Source organism: Marmota marmota, unplaced genomic scaffold (genome assembly GCF_001458135.2).
Source record: "Marmota marmota marmota unplaced genomic scaffold, marMar, whole genome shotgun sequence".
NCBI classification, from domain to species: domain Eukaryota; kingdom Metazoa; phylum Chordata; class Mammalia; order Rodentia; family Sciuridae; genus Marmota; species Marmota marmota.
Genome location: NW_026000164.1, coordinates 20799483 through 20816443, shown reverse-complemented (window position 1 = coordinate 20816443; position 16961 = coordinate 20799483).

Here is a 16961-nt window from a genome sequence, read left to right as displayed (position 1 = left end):
ATAAACCTGGGTGGGCAGAAGTGGAAGGTAAAGTCTGAAAATTGGTGAAAACCTGGCTAGATGGCATGGCAAGAAAGGTACCAGTGGATTCAGTGTACCTCATACCCTACAATTAAACAGGACACCTGAATCCAGGAGAAAAAATTTTGCAGAAATTCTGATTCCCTCTGTAGTTGTTTCCTATTGCTGCTATACACAAATTTAGTCACTTAAAACTACATATGTTTGTTGTCTTACTGTCAGCAGTCCAAAACAGGTCTCACTGAGCTAAAAAATCAAGGTATGATTAGGGTGCCCTCCTTTTGGAGGTTCCAGGAGAGAATCCATTTTTCCAGCTTCCAGAGACGATTAGCCTTCGTTGGTGTGACCCCTTTCTCCATCTTCTGAACACACCACTCCAGCTTCTTTTGTCATATATCCTTTCCCTCTGACTCTCACACCACATTCTTATAAGACCCTCATGATTATTATAGGCCCACCTGGGTTATTCAGGGTGATCTTCCCATGTTAAGATCCTTAATTTAGCCACATCTACAAAATCCTTTTTTTACCATGTAAGATATACATAATTTCTGGGGATCAGGACATGGACATTTTTAGAGTAGCCATTATTTAGCCTATTATTTTCCCCTTCCCATTTTCAGGCTTAAAATTAAGGACCTTGGGAATAAGGAACGTTGAATTGTGGCAAGAGGGAGGGAGGTGTTTATTGGCCATGTCGCTAATAATTACCTGACATGTATTGACTGCTTGCTATCTGCCAGGCACATGTTCACTATAAAGTTTAATATGTAGCCTTATTATTTTCTGACTCATCCTTATCCTGAAAATCAGATGTATTAACTGGGCCAGGGACCCGTTTCAAAAAGGGGACAGCACAGCTTCTTCCACCAGAAGAATTCTCCTGGTCTTTCACTCTAAAAAGATCAGGAACATTGTATGAATACCTCCATTCCCTCTTGGTGGTCCTGGTGGCACACACCTATAATCCCAGAGGCTGAGGCAGGAGGATGGAGAGTTCAAAGCCAGCCTCAGCAAAAGTGAGGCACTAAGCAACTCAGTGAGGCCCTGTTTCTAAATAAGACACAAAACAGGGTGGGGATGTGGCTCATTGGCTGACTGCCCCTGAGTTCAATCCCTGGTTACCCACCCCCCACACACAAAAAAGGAAATAAGTTCATGGTAATTAGATATTCCAAATTGCCATAGATAAAGCACTTCATGGAGGGCATAAAGTAAGGATTAACAATGTCCTAGAACCCAGATGAGAAATTAAACCTCCAGAATCTTCTCACTCCATGCCAGGAAACTGGTAAATCAATCAGATAAATAAATGAGCATAGAAATTTCAGAAATATTTTTGAACATCTGTGTCTACTGTCTAATTAATAGAAAGAAACAGTGACAAGGGCAATCACCAATAAAAATTATTAGGCAAATGGATTGTAGTTTGGAAAATAAAAATCACACTGTCATAGCTCTGAGGAGATGGAGAGGACCACTTTCTGGATTATCCACCCAACTCACAATGATTCTTCTTTAGAAATAAGTCCCCCAACCCCCAAGCCATAGGGGTGAATGGCAAAGAGTCACATTTGTACAATAAAATCTGGTCCCCTAAGACATAGCTGATTGGTTCAGGCTAGGGCACTGTATTTGTTTCCTAAGGCTGCCATAACAAAGTTCCATAAACCAGGTGGCTTAAAACAGAAACATATTGCCTCCCAGTTTTGGAGACCAGAAGTCTGAAATCAAGGTGTTGGCAGGTCCTGCTCCCTCTGAAGCCTCAAAGGAAGTATCCTCCTTTGCCTTATGCAGGTTCTGGTGGCCTTAGGCATTCCTTGGATGGTGGCAGTGTAACTGTGAACTCTCTTCACGTTCATATGCTATCTTTCTCTTCTTATATGGACCCCTGTCATTGGGATAAAAGCCCACCCTACTCCAGTATGTCTTCATCATATCTGATTACATCTGCAGCAACACTACCTCCAAATAAGGTTACATTCTGAGTTGGTGGGGGGTGTTAGGGTTTTTTTGTCTTTTTTGGGAGAACACAATTCAACCCAAAACAGGCATGTAGCCTATTGTGCCCAAGTTGCTTCCCTGGGACTTTGGAATTGAAAATAAGATTTTATTCACCATAGGAAACTAAGTTCAGCCCTCTTTGACTTCATGAACTAATAGTAAAAAAGGTCAGTTTACAGAAAGAGAAGAATGAAACAGAGTGGCGGTGAGGTAGGGAGGTGGGATTCAAAGAGAAAGACAGAGGAAGAATCCTCCAGGAAGCAGTTTTCCTATGTGGTCCTGAACCTTTTCTGCTGTTCCAGTACTTTCCTGCCATGGCCTCCCTGGGATACCCTGTGTGCTCACAGTAAGCCTGTTTTGTTTGCCTAAAGAGGCTCAACTTGGTTTCTTTTACTTATAAGCAAAGATAGTAGAAAAGCCAGAATCAGAGTAAAATGTTGCATTTGTTTTCTGTTGATGCTATAAAAGATTTGGTTGCATAAGACAACCAAACATACAGTTCTAGAGGTCAGAAGTCTGATAAGGGTCTTACTGGGTAAAAATCGAGGTGTTGACAGGGCTGCATTTCTTTCTGGGGGTTCCAGGAGAGAATCTGTTGCCTTGTGTTTCAAATTTCTTGAGGTCACCTGCATTCCTTCGTTGGTGGTCCCCTTCCTCCATATTTGAAGTCAGCAATGGCGGGCCAAGTCCTTCTCACAATACCATCTTCCTGGTTCTCTGCAGCTAGGAAAGGTTTTCCCACTGTTAAGGACTCATGTGGTTACACTGGGGCCATCTGCCTAACTAGGCCACTTTCCCCACCTCAAGGTAATGGTGGTGGTGGTGGTTTTGCAGCACTAGGTATTGAACGCAGGAATGCTCTATCTCTGAGTTACATCCCCAGCTCTTTTTTAAAAATTTGAGACCCGGGGGCTGGGGATGTGGCTCAAGCGGTAGCGCGCTCCCCTGGCATGCGCGTAGCGCTGCGTTCCTTCCTCAGGACCACATACAAATAAAGATGTTGTGTCCGCTGAAAACTAAAAAATAAATATTAAAAAAAATTTTTGAGACACAGGTTCACTAAGTTACCAAGGTTGACCTTGAATTTTTAATCCTCCTGCCTCGGCCTCCTGAGTTAATGGGATTATAGGCCCACTAGGCTCAATGTTTGTTTGGTTGGTTTATTTAGTACTGGGGATTGAGCCCAGGAGTGAGATATACCCCCATTTACTTATTTATTTATTTAAGGCAGGGTCTCGCTATGTTGCTCAGGCTGGCCTGAAACTTGCTATCCTCCTGCCTCAGTTTCCCAATTGCTGGGATTACAGGTATGTGCACCATGTTTCAAGTTTCATAATTTAATCACGTCTATCTGCAAAGTCCCTTTTATCATGTGAAGTAACACGATCTCAGGTTCTGAGGATTAGGATATAGAAATCTTTCAAACTCATTATTTTGTCAGCCACAAATGTACAATAAAATATATCATGACCATTTGTAGTAAGATAGATGGCTAAAAATTTAATGGTCTTTGTTTCTTTTCCTTCAAAATTGCATCACTTCATTGGAACAACTCATGCTGAAGCCTTGGCGTGCTGAAGTTCTTTTTGAGGAACACAGGGTCAACTCTGTTAGATTCAAGGACCTTTATTTAGCTGCCTTCTCAGAGTTGAAGTTTTAACCATCCCGGAAAGACACTAAATGAAGACATACTCCCGAAAGACCCAGTGGCAGCCAGGGAGGAGTGAACTAAATGGGATGAAACGTGTATTCCTCAACAAAGAATTGCATTTACTGAAATGTAATTGCCAAAAAAAAAAAAGGGGGCAATTTTAAAAGAAATTTAGATCTCTTCTGAACTGAGAGTCTGGGATAGATTTTTTTTTTTTTTTTTTTTTGGATACTGGGGATTTAACCTAGGGGCACTTTACCACTGAGCCATATCCCCAGCCTTTTTTGTTTTTTATTTTGAGATAGGGTATCACTGAGTTGCTGAGGCCTTGCTAATAGCTGAGGCTGGCCTCAAACTTTCTATCCTCCTGCCTCAGCCTCCCAAGTTGCTGGGATGGGGTAGATATCTTGATAAAGGTTTTGTTTCTGTCAGCGTCTGTAAAGTTTAAATGAAATGGACACCTACAGGAAACAAAGTAAACCTTTGCATTCTCTCAACAAATGCAATGGGTCAGGTGACATTTTTACACTGAGAGAGAATATACTGAATTCCTGCCCTCCCAAATTCACACTGCCTGGAGAAGACAGATTTATACAACTATGCTATGTCGGATACATTATGCATACTGTAAAGTCAGCTAGAGATGTAGGCTATGAACAAAAAGCCAAAAGAGTATGGAGTGTTATTCTGAATGAGGCATTTCCTAAAAATGCTTTTTTTTAAAAAAAGAAAATTATTATTATTATTATTATTATTATTATTATTATTATTATTATTATTTAGTACCAGAGATTGAATCCAGGGACAGTCAACCACTGAGCCACATCCCCAGCCCTATTTTGTATTTTATTTAGAGACATGGTCTTACTGAGTTGCTTAGTACCTCACTTTTGCAGAGGCTGGCTTTGAAATCGTGATCCTGCCACCTCAGCCTCTTGAGCCACTGGGATTACAGGCGTGTGCCACTGTGCCTGGCCATTTTTTATTTTGAAATTACTATAGACTTACAGGGGGGCTGCAAAGAAATACCCAGGAAAGGTCCCACAAACCTTTCCCTATTCTCTCCTATTGTTAGCATCTTAGACAATTATAGTACAAATACCAAAATCAAGGAATTCACCTGGTAAAATACACAGAGCTTATTCATATTTTACCAATTATACATGCATTTATTTGCATATGAGTGCATGGCTTTATGTAATTTTTTCAGGTGGGAATGCTTGCATAATCACCCACTACAATCAAGGTACTCAACTGTGTAAGTAAATTATACCTCCACACAACTGTTTAAAAAAAAAATGTACTCAGGTTGGAGATGTAGCTCAGTGGGAGAGCACTTGCCTAGCATGCAGGAGGCCCTGGATTCGATCCCCAGCACTACAAAAAAATCCCACAAAAAACAATAATCAAAAAACTCAACGGTGCCATTATCACAAGATACACTGGTGTTATCACTCTATGACCACACCCACCCCTGGCTGCCATCACTAACCTCCGGCAACCACTAATCTGTTCTTCATCTCTATAATTATGTTATTTCACGAATATTACAGAGATGGAATCGGGAAGTAGGTATCCCTTTTTTACCAAGCTTTTTTTTTTTTTTCAGTCTAGCATAATTCCTTTGAGATTCATCCAAGTTGTTACGTGTATCAATAGTGAGTACCTTTTTATCTCTGAGTAGTATTCCATGATATGGATGAGCCATAGTTTGTTTAACCACTCACCCATTAAAGGATATTTGGTTAGTTTCCAGTTTGGAGCTATTACAAATAAAACTACTATGAACATTTGTGTACAAGTTCCTGCATGAAAATAAATCTTCATTTCTCTTGGATAAATGCCCAGGAGTGTGATTTCTGGGTCATATGGTAAGCGTATGTATGTTTGTTTTTTTGTGATTTTTTTTCCAGAAACTGACAAACTCTTTTCCAGAATGGCTGCATCATTTTATGTTCCACAGCAAGGCTGGAGTGATCCAGTTTCTCTGCAGCCTTGCCAGCATTTGGGATTAATCACTAACGTGTGTGTGTGTGTGTGTGTGTGTGTGTGTGTGGTGTGTGTGTGTGTGTTTTGCTGGAGATCCAAGCCAGGGTATATGCATGCTAAGCAGGCACTCCACCACTGAGCTATACCCTCAACCCAGTTTTAGCCATTTTAATAAGTATATGGTGTTATCTCATTGTTGCTTTATTTGCATTTCTTTAATGGTTAACTGCATAGGATATCTTCTTATGTGTTTATTTGACATCTATATATTCTCCTTTTCCTTTTTTTCTTTTTCCTTCCTGCCTTTCTTTCTTTCCCTTTTAAAGATGGGACCTCACTTTATTGCCCAGGCTGGTCTCAAACTCATAGGCTCAAGTGATTCTCCCACCTGAGCCTCCCAAGTAGCTGGGACTATAGGCACACACTATTCTCTTTGATGAGATGTCTGTGCTTGTCTTTTGCCCATTTTCTAATTGCATTGTTTGGTTTTTTAAATGCTGTCTTGCAAGATATACACACACACACACACACACACACACACCAAATACAAAGCCTTTTTTGAACATACAGTTTGCAAATATCTTCTCCCAATATGCAATTTATCTTTTTTAAAATTAATTTGTGTAGGGGTGGGGGGGTATGGAGATTAGACCCAAGTCCTCACACATGCTAGGCAAATGCTCTACCACTGGTCTACAAAACCAGCTCTCCTTTCATTATTTTTCAGAGCAAAAGTTTTTTTTTAATTCTGATGTTGTCCAACACATCAATACATCAATATTCTCTCTTCTATTTGGTGCTTTTGGTGTCATGTCTAAGAACTCTCTGACTAGTATAAGTTTTGATGGTTTCTTCCCATGTTGTTTTCTAAGATTTTTATAATTTTAAATTTGCATTTACATCCATGATTTGTTTTGAGTTAGTTTTTATTTAAGGTATGAGGTTCAGGTTGAGTTTCTTTTTTCTTTTTCCCCATCACTATTTATTGAAAAAAATTTGCCCCCCCCTTTTTTTTGGATTTTTAAAAAAATATTTATTTTTTAGTTGTAGTTGGACACAATACCTTTATTTTATTTATTTATTTTTATATAGTGCTGAGGATCGAACCCAGGGCCTCACACGTGCTAGGCAAACGCTCTACCGCTGATCCACAATCCCAGCCCTTTTTTAGATTTTTTATTTGTTCTAATTAGTTATACATGACAGAAGAATGTATTTTGATACATCACACATAAATGGAGTATCACTTCTCATTCTTCTGGTTGTACATGAAGTGGAATCACACTGGTCGTATAATCATATATGTACATAGGGTAATAATGTCCAATTCATTCTACTATCCTTCCTACCTTCATTCCTCCTTCCCTCCCTTTACTCTCCTCTGCCTAGTCCAAAGTACTTCTAATTTTCCAGAGCCCTGCTACCCCCACTTATTTTGAATTAGCATCTGAGTATCAGAGAAAACATTCAGCCTTTGGTTTTTTGGGATTGGCTTATTTCACTTAGCATGTTATTCTCCAGCTCCGTCCATTTACCTGCAAATGCCATAATTTCATTCTTCTTTAGGGCGGAGTAACATTTCATTGCATATATATAGCACATTTTCTTTATTCACTCATCTATTGAAGGGCATCTAGGTTGGTTTAATAGTTTGGCTATTGTGAATTGAGCTTCTATAAACATTGATGTGGCTGTGCCACTGTAGTATGCTGATTTTTAAGTCCTGTGGGTGTAAACTGAGGAGCAGGATAGCTGGGTCAAATGGTGGTTCCATTCCAAGTTTTCCAAGGAATCACCATACTGTTTTCCATAATGGTTGCATCAATTTGCAGTCCCACCAGCAGTGTATGAGTGAACATTTTCCCCCACATCCCTCACCAACATTTATTGTTGCTTGCATTCTTAATAATTGCCATTTTGACTGGAGTGAGATTAAAATCTTAGAGTAGTTTTGATTTGCATTTCTCTAATTACTATGGATATTGAACATTTTTTTTCATATATTTATTGATCAATTGTATTTCCTTCTTCTGTGAAGTGTCTGTTCAGTTCCTTAGCCCATTTATTGATTGGGTTATTTGATTTTTGGTGCTAAGTTTTTTGAGTTCTTTATATATGCTGGAGATTAATGCTCTATTTGAGGTGCATGTGATAAAGATTTTCTCCCATTCTGTAGACCCCTTCTTCGTGTTATTGATTGTTTCCTTTGCTGAGAAGAAGCTTTTTAGTTTGAATCCATCCATTTATTGATTCTTGCTTTTACTTCTTGCACTTTAGGAATCTTGTTAAGGAAGTCTTTTCCTAGATCAACATGGCAAAGGTTTGGGCCTACTTTTTCTTCTATTAGGTGCAGGAGCTCTGTTCTAGTACCTAACTCTTTGATCCACTTTCAGCTGAGTTTTGTGAAGGATGAGAGATAGGGGTTTAATTTCATTTTGTTACATATGGATTTACAGTTTTTCCAGCACCATTTGTTGAAAAGTCTATCTTTTCTCCAATGAATGTTTTTGGTGCCTTTGTCTAGTATGAGATAATTATATTTATGTGGGTTTGTCTTTGTGTCTTCTATTCTGAACCATTTGTCTACATGTCTGTTTTCATGCCAATCCCATGCTGTTTTTGTTACTATTGCTCTGTAGTATAATTTAAGGTCTAGTATTGTGATGCCTTCTGCTTCACTAGTCTTGCTAATGATTGTTTTGGCTATTTTTGGTCTCTTATTTTTCCAAATGAATTTAATGATGGCTTTTTTATTTCTATGAAAAATGTCATTGGGATATTGGGATTTTAGTAGGAATTGAATTAAATCTATTTAACACTTTTGGTAGTGAAGCCAAAATTAGACAAGCAGTTGATGAATCCAGGCTAATTCCATTTTAAGATTGGGAGCCATCTCATCACAAAGTCATGAAAAGTTTATTTCTGTTTTACTATAAATTATTGTGATTTCTAAACTTGCTTGATATGCCTGCCCATGCCTTTAACTCACCCATGCCTGGCTCTCCCTGACCAAACAACAACCCTCTCTGAAACCCTAATGGCGCCTCATAAATTCTGATGTTGGGATCTAAATTTATTCCCTAAGTGCTGAACCATTTAGATTTACTACCTGCCTTTGTATTATGCATGTCAAAATCCTATTATCTGTAAGTTCTCAAGACACCCCTCTTTTTGCAACTTTTTGTTCTATAAAACTGAGCTCCTAGAGAGCTGGGGTACTGTCTTCTATTCCCATGGATTTCGGGAGAGACAGTCCCTGCCAGTTGGAATTACAAGCTTGTTTTGATTTGATTTAAATTGAAGTCAGTGGTCTTTTCTTTGCATCCTGGTTTGACACAGTCAGCATAGATAGGTAAATCCAGTCCGGTCAGATTGAGTCAGGCCAACTTTGAGACTGTCCCCTGAGGGATTGAAATGTTAATTCCTTCAGAGCCCTTCCTCCACCCTTATCAAGAACCTGTTCCTGCTCCAACCTGTTGCCAAGGTAACCGGTCCCAGGAATTGTCCCTCCCTAGAGGGAGCTATAAGGTTGTTAACGCGTCCTTGGCTACTCCATCCAGCCCTTATCCCTTCAGCCCACCTGTTTCCCACCTTTGGGCCGTCCCACCAAGCATTTCTGGGCCTAGTCCTGGGCCTAGTCATCTATGCAGGAAGGAGAAAGATAGGGGGGAAAAGACAGAAGAAACAAAGGAAGCCTAGGACATATAAAAAGGGCAGAACACCTTGCTTCTTGGGATACCAGGATACCATCTATGGCCCCCTTCTCCCTCCCGGGAGAAGCCTATGGTAACTCTTTTTAAATAAACCCTGCTTTATGTGTTTGCCTCAACATGCTTCTCCTTCAACATTTGAGGGAACAGAACTCGTCACTAGTAACCGGCAGTATCAGCAGTATGGCCAAAATTGTCAAAATTAATATTTTGACTATTAATTCTGCATACCTAAGAGCATGGGAGAAGATGGAAAGATCTCCCATGCTCTTGGGTATGCAAAATTAATATTGTCAAAATATTAATTTTCATTGTAGAGGTCTTTCACCTTTGATTTCCAAATGTGTGGGGTTTTGTTTGTTTGTTTTGAGGCTATTGTGAATGGGGTAGTTTTCCTAATTTCTCTTTTACTGGATTCATTACAGATGCATAGGAGCACATTTGATTTCTGGGTATTAATTTTATATCCTGCTACTTTGCTAAATTCATTTATTAGTTCTAGGAAGTTTTCTAGTGGAATTTTTTGGGATCTTCTAAATATAGAATCATGTTATTGGCAAATAGTGATAGTTTTGATTCTTCTTTTCCTATTTGTATCCCTTTAATTTCCTTCATCTGTCTAATTGCTCTGGCTAGAGTTTGCAGGACTATGTTGAAAAGAAGTGGTGATACAGGGCATCCTTGTTTTGTTCCAGTTTTTAGAGTGAATTCTTTACATTTTTCTCCATTTAGAATGATGTTGGCTTTGAGTTTAGCATAGATAGCTTTTACAATGTTGAGGTATGTTTCTACTATCCCTAGTTTTTCTAGTGTTTTGAACATAAAGAGATGCTGTATTTTGTCAAATGTTTTTTCTGCATCTATTGAAATGATCGTATGATTCTTGTCTGCCATTGCTTTTGATGTTTCATCAAAAATCAATGGGGGGGCTGGGATTGTGGTTCAGTGGTAGAGTGCTTGCCTAGCATGCATGAGGCATGAGGTATCCAGCTTCAATACCACCTAAATGTAAAATAAGCATATTGTATCCATCTAAAACTTAAGAATAAATATTAAAAAAAAAAAATGGGTGAGGTTGGGATTATACTTCAGTGGTAGACTGCTTGCCTCCCACATGTGAGGCACTGGGTTTGATGCTCAGCACTAATAAAAATAAATAAAGTGTATTGTGTTCATCTACAACTAAAAAAATTAAATAACTGGGCATATTTGTGGGACTATTTCTGGGTTCTGTATTTTGTTTCATGAGGTATCCGAGTACCACACTGTCTTGATTACTGTAGCTACATGGTCAGCTTTAATATTGGAAAATGAGAAATTATTTTTCCCACTTTATTCTTTTTTAAAAATTGCCTTAGCTATTCTAAAGCCATTCTTTTTCCATATACATTTTAGAATGCACTTTCATTGTCTACAGAAAAACTTGCTGGAATTTTTTTAAATCAAGAACACTATTTATGAAAATTTGTTTATAAGAATATTATACATATCTGCTCATACATATCTTGACGTTTTGTAACAAATCTAAATAGTTTCTCACCTCGTGCAGACTTTTTTTTTTTTTTGCTTATTTATTTTTCAGTATTGGGCACTCTACCACTGAGTTGCATCCCTAAAACTTTATATATTTTATTTTATTTTTTAATAATTTTTCATTTATATATAACAGCAGAATGCATTACAATTCTTATTCCACATATAGAGCACAATTTTTCATATCTCTGGTTGTATGCAAAGTATATTCACCAATTCATGTCTTTATACATGTACTTTGGATCTTATCTATATTTTATTTTGAGACAGGTCTCACTAAATTGCCTAAGCCTTGAACTTGAAATCCCCTTGCCTCTGCCTCCTATCTCAGTAGCTGGTATTACAAGTGTGTACCTCCTTTCCTGGCTACAGACTCTGCTCTTCTAAAAATTGTCTCTGTCATAAATACTCACCAGAGCTATAATTCATCCTCCTGAGCATCTTGGTCTTCTGTTGGGGACAGTTATTTGTCTGAGGAACAATTAATAACAACAAACAATTAATAACAACCAGAACAAAAGGATATTAGTTTTGCCAGATTTTCATTTCTGTGACAAAATACCTGAGAAAAACAACTTAAAGGAGAAAGGATTTATTTTGGCTCAGAGTTTCAGAATTTTCAGTCTATGGTCACTTGGCTCCATATTTTCTAGGCTATAGTGAGGGAGAACATCATGGTGGGGAGCAGGTGGTAGAAGAAGGCTATTTACCTCATGGCAGCCAGAATCAGGGAGTGAGAAGAGCTGGGGACAGAATATAGTCCCCAAAATACCACCTCCAAGGACCCACTCCCTTCAGTTAGCTCCCACCTCCTTCAGTTTCCACAACTTCCTAATACTCCATTTATCTATGAATCCATCAATGGTTTAATCCATTGATGAGGTTACAGGCCCCATCATCCAATCATTTCCCCAAAGCCCCACCTTCAAACACTGCTGCTGAACGTTCAGGGGACATTCTGGATCTAAACCATAACAGCCATTAACACTGGTATTAACATTTCAGTTCAGTTGAGAATTGGTACAAATTCTATTTATTCTCCAGCCAGTGGAGCTAAGACTGCTGAAGCCAGATGGCAGGTTGAGAAGCGGGACTCATACTAGATCTGCTGTGGAAATCCTGCCATCACCACTCCATAACCAGGCCCAGATATGCAGAGTTCAACAGTCCTTGTAGCTGTCAGATCCTTGCTGAGATTCTGATAGAAATGATGTTTAAATGAGAAGTTTAGGAAACCAAGTTTGGGAAAATTTACATTTTTTACTACACTGAATCTTCCAATCCATGAACACAGTATGTCTCTCAAAGGATTTAGATTGCTTTGTATTTCTTTTATCCATATTTAACATTTTTCATCATAGAAATCGTGTGTGTATGTGTGTGTGTGTGTGTGTGTGAGTGTGACTATAGATGGAACTCACAGGTGCTCTATCTCTGAGCTATATCCTTAGCCCTTTTTAAATTTATTTTGAGACAGGGTCTTGCTAAGTCACCCAGGCTGGCTTTGAACCTTCGATCCTCCTGTCTCAGCCTCCATAATTGCTGGGATCATGTGTGGGCCAACGTACCAGACTTGTTAGATTTGTATTTGTAAGGAATGCCTTCTGGAGGAATTGTCACTACCCAGAAAAGTCTTGAAACCCAATATCAAAGTGTGTTGTCACAGACTGGTATGGGTTAAGATTACTCTTTCCCCAACCAGCCACATTTCTAGAATGTTGGTGATTAACTAGACTTTCGGGAACCACTGAGATGGCACCAGAAGAAGGATGAAAGACATGAAAGAAAGGAGATATGAGTGATAAGCACTTCAGGACCAAGATTTTTCATGTTACTTCATATTATGAGCATTAGCTCATTAGACTTTGTATAGCCACGTAGTAATATCTTTACTATTTTTTTTCCTTTCAGTTGTGGTGACAATATATGTAGAATTTATTGTTTCAACTGGTTGTAAGTTTACAACCCAGTGGCATTTAAAAAAAACTTCTGTACCCAATAAACAATAATTCATTTTTCTATCTCCCTGCTCCCAATTCTTGAAATCTATATTCTGCTACTATCTATATGGATTTTCTGATTCTAGGTGCCTTTTGTGTCTATCTTATTTCTAACTAAACATCATATTTTCTTGTTGTATTTCTTCGTATTTCTTGTAGCCCATACAATATCATATATAAAATTTTCATTAATTTTTCTTTCTTTTTTTGTTTGGAGGGGTAGGTGTCCTGGGGATTGAATCTAGGCCCATGAGCACGATGAGCAAAAACTCTCCTAAGCTACATCCCCAGCCCTAAATATTCTTTATTTTGACAAAATTCAATCTACTTTTCTTTTTACTGCCTATGATTTTGATATGATATCCATGAAATCATTGACAAATCCAATGTCAAGCAGATTTTCCCCAATTTTTTAAAGAGCTTTCTTTATAGTTTTAACTCTTAAATTTAGGTCTTTAATCCATTTTGAGTTAATTTGTGTATAACGTGTGTGTTCGTTTGTTTTGAGTTGCTATGAAAATACTCCAGGCTGGGTAAGTTTTAAAGAAAAGAGGCTTACATTTTTATTTTATTTTTTTTTTGGGGGGGGTACCAGGGATTGAACTCAGGGCATTCAGCCACTGAGCCACATCCCCAGCCCTATTTTGTATTTTATTTAGAAACAGGGTCTCACTGAGATGCTTAGTGCCTCAATTTTGTGAGGCTGGCTTTGAACTTGCCATCCTCCTACCTCAGCATCCCAAGCTGCTGGAATTACAGGTGTGCACCACCACGCCTAGATGAGAGGCTTATTTTGGCTCACAATTCTGTCCAAAATTGGGCAGGTGCTTCACACTGCATCATAACATGGTGTCTGGCATCAAATGGTTGAAGAATGTACTAGATGGAGGTGGAGGGGTCACATGATGAGAGGAATCAAATGAGCTTGATGAAGAAACTAAACTGAACTGGCTGTATAACAACCTGCTCAAGTCGGGCACAGTGGTGCATACCTATTCAGGAGGCAGGGGCAGAGGGATTACAAGTTCAAGACTAGCTTGGGCTATTTAGCAAGACTCTGTCTCCAAATTTAAAAACAAAACAAAACAAAAAAAGTTTTTAAAGGGTTGGGAATGTACAGTGCTTGCTTTAGTATGCATGAGGCACTACATTTAATCCCTAGTACTGAAAAAAACTTTAAAAAATTTCTTTTAGTTGTAGATGGACATAATACCTTTATTTTGTTTATTTATTTTTATGTGGTGCCTCACACATGTTAGGCAAGCACTCTACCTCTGAGCTACAACTCCAGCCTCCAAACCCAACGTTTAGCAACCTGTTCAGTCCAGTCCCGTGAGACCAAATCCAGTCTCAGAAAACTAACCCAATCTCTTAAGAAAAACATTAATCTATTCACAAGGATTCCCGCTTATGATCCCAAATGCCTCTAAGGATCCCACCATCTCTATACTGTTACACTGAGGAATTAAGCCTCAACATGAATTGGCAGGGAAAAGCCACGTTCAAATCAGAACTTCATGTAAAACAAGGTTCCAACTTCGTTCTTTTGCATGTGGACATTCGGTTTTCCCGGAACTATTTGTTGAAAGAAGGTGTTCCATTAAGTTGTATTGGGCACCTTTATTGAAAACCTATTGGCCATATATGTGGGGGTTCATTTCTAGACTTTCTGTTCCGTTCTGTTGTCCTGTATATTTTCCTCATGATGGTACCAGGTGATTTTGTTTGCTTTTCTTTTTTCCTCTTGGTGGTACTGTGGATTGAAGCCAGAAGTCTTCTACAACTGAGCTATACCCCCAGCTCTTTTTATTTTGAGACAGTGTCTCACTAACTTGCCCAGGCTGTCCTTGAACTTGAGATCCTCTTGCTTTAGCTCCTGAAGCACAGGAATTACAGGTGTGTGCCACTGTGCCCAGCTGGTACCATAGTATTTTAATTACTCTAGCTTTATAGTACATTTTGAATTGTAGTCCTCCAATTTTATTCTCCTTTTCAAGATTGTTTTGGCTATTGGGGGCCCCTTGTAATTCTGCATTAATTCGAGAATTAACTTTTTTCATTTCTATAAAAGAAGCTTTTGGAATTTTTATAGAGATGATATGGAATCTGTGGTTCAATTTGTGTAGCACTAACATCTTAACAATGTTAAGTCTTCCTATCTTTTATGTCTTTTCATTGATTAAGGTCTCCTTTAATTTATTTCAGTAACATTTTGTAGTTTTCAGGGTACAAGTCTTCTGCTTTCCATAGTAGATTTATTTTGAAGTGTTTCATTCTTTACAGTTGCAAATGAACTAAGTGTCTTAATTTGTAGGTGCCTAGGAATACAGATGGTAATTTCCCATTTTGGGGAAAGGAAGAAAAAGAGGCTCAGAATGAGTTACTGAGCGGTGCTTGACTGTTCAGCACTGACTCAGGGCTGTAGCTCCAAATCTACCATGTGACCCCTCTGGGGCTATTAATCTAGTCCCTTTCCCATTTTCCCCTTTCCTTTTGACTTAGTGTTCTTAGTTGTAAAACATGAGACACTGGAAAAGGAAAGAACTGGAGCCCTGCAATAATTCTGCTCCAGGTTCTGGTGAGTGTGACAACTGAAACATAAGAAGACACCAAGGCCTCGAGGATACCCATGGATATCCCATAGATATTTTCATGTCAATACTCTTTGAAGGGAGAACCCACAGGCAAATAACAAAGAGTCAATAATGAATGTGTGACCTCAAAATGCCAAGATATTTGATGAGAATGACTCAGAAATCAAGAAACTACTTGTAGCAAATCAAGTACTGTACTGCTTTGTCAACATAGGACAGCTTCTCATGGTACTGACAAAGGACTGTGTTATGACATGCAGATAAGGTTAAAACTCCTGAGGCACTGTGCGGGGGTGGTGGTGGCTCTGGCTCAGGAGAGAAACACTTTGCAAGCTACCACCAGGTTGTAGACCAGGAATGTGCCAGGTCACACTGAGAAGTCTCTAACAGACATTGGCAGTCTTGGTGTATCTGAATGAGGTTGTGAGCAAGCTTTGCCAAGGATCCTGAATGCCACTCAGGGACCACCTGGAAATTCTCCTTTCTACAGTCCTCACTGAACATTCTCCTTCTCCCAAACTACTTTCTGACAGGATTCCTGACACAGGTGCATCTGCTACTAATGGGAATGTGGCCCAGCAGGTGTGGACAGTGCTTTAAGCATTTATCAGTCTGCCTTCCTGCTGCCCCGTGCTGCACCAGCAGAATTCCCAAAGAGGAACTCTAAAGCTCAGTGAATAGGACCACATGTCCATGTGCACGTGTACACACACACACACACACACACACACACACACGTTTGTGTGTGTGCAGGTATAACTGAGAGATTAGAATATCTTTTCCCTCCCCCTGAAGGGAAGAGCACTTTGGCTGGAAGAAACATCTTAGGATCTTCTCAATTCCTCTCTTCTATCTCCAATGTAAAGAAGCAACTATGTGAATTTTCAATATTTTGGAGTATTTAATTCACAACTATGTGAATTTTCCTCATACCTCCCAAGAAATCCCAGGCAAGGAATGGTAGAGGCTTCCTACTTGAAAAAGTACCTGCTGATGTTTTTAGGCAGAGATAAGGGGCTGCCTGAGTACATGTGTATGTTCCTCTGGAATAAATGGAATACTGAATACTCCATAAGAAAATAGCACAGGGCCTCAAAGCAGCCACAGTAACAACTAGAAAGAAAATAAGCAGAGAACGTTCACAAAGTAAAGCATTAGTGTGATTTCAGGTTGCAAGACAGCTGGTGCAGACGTGGACATATTATGACAGCCATTTTGTTTCTATTACAGAAAAAAGTAACTGAAGTAGGTCATAATGTTTTAAATTATTTTTCCAGTAGGAATATTACGCCCTAATGACACAGTTTATTTCCACGTCTATCATAAATCACTAGTGATTTCCCTCAAAATGTCTCTTGCCTTCAGTATCTTGTCCTTCATACCATCCTCACATCACCTTATGAGTTATCCATGATTAATTTCACTCCCTTGATCAAAAAATTTTCACTGCTTCTTTGTT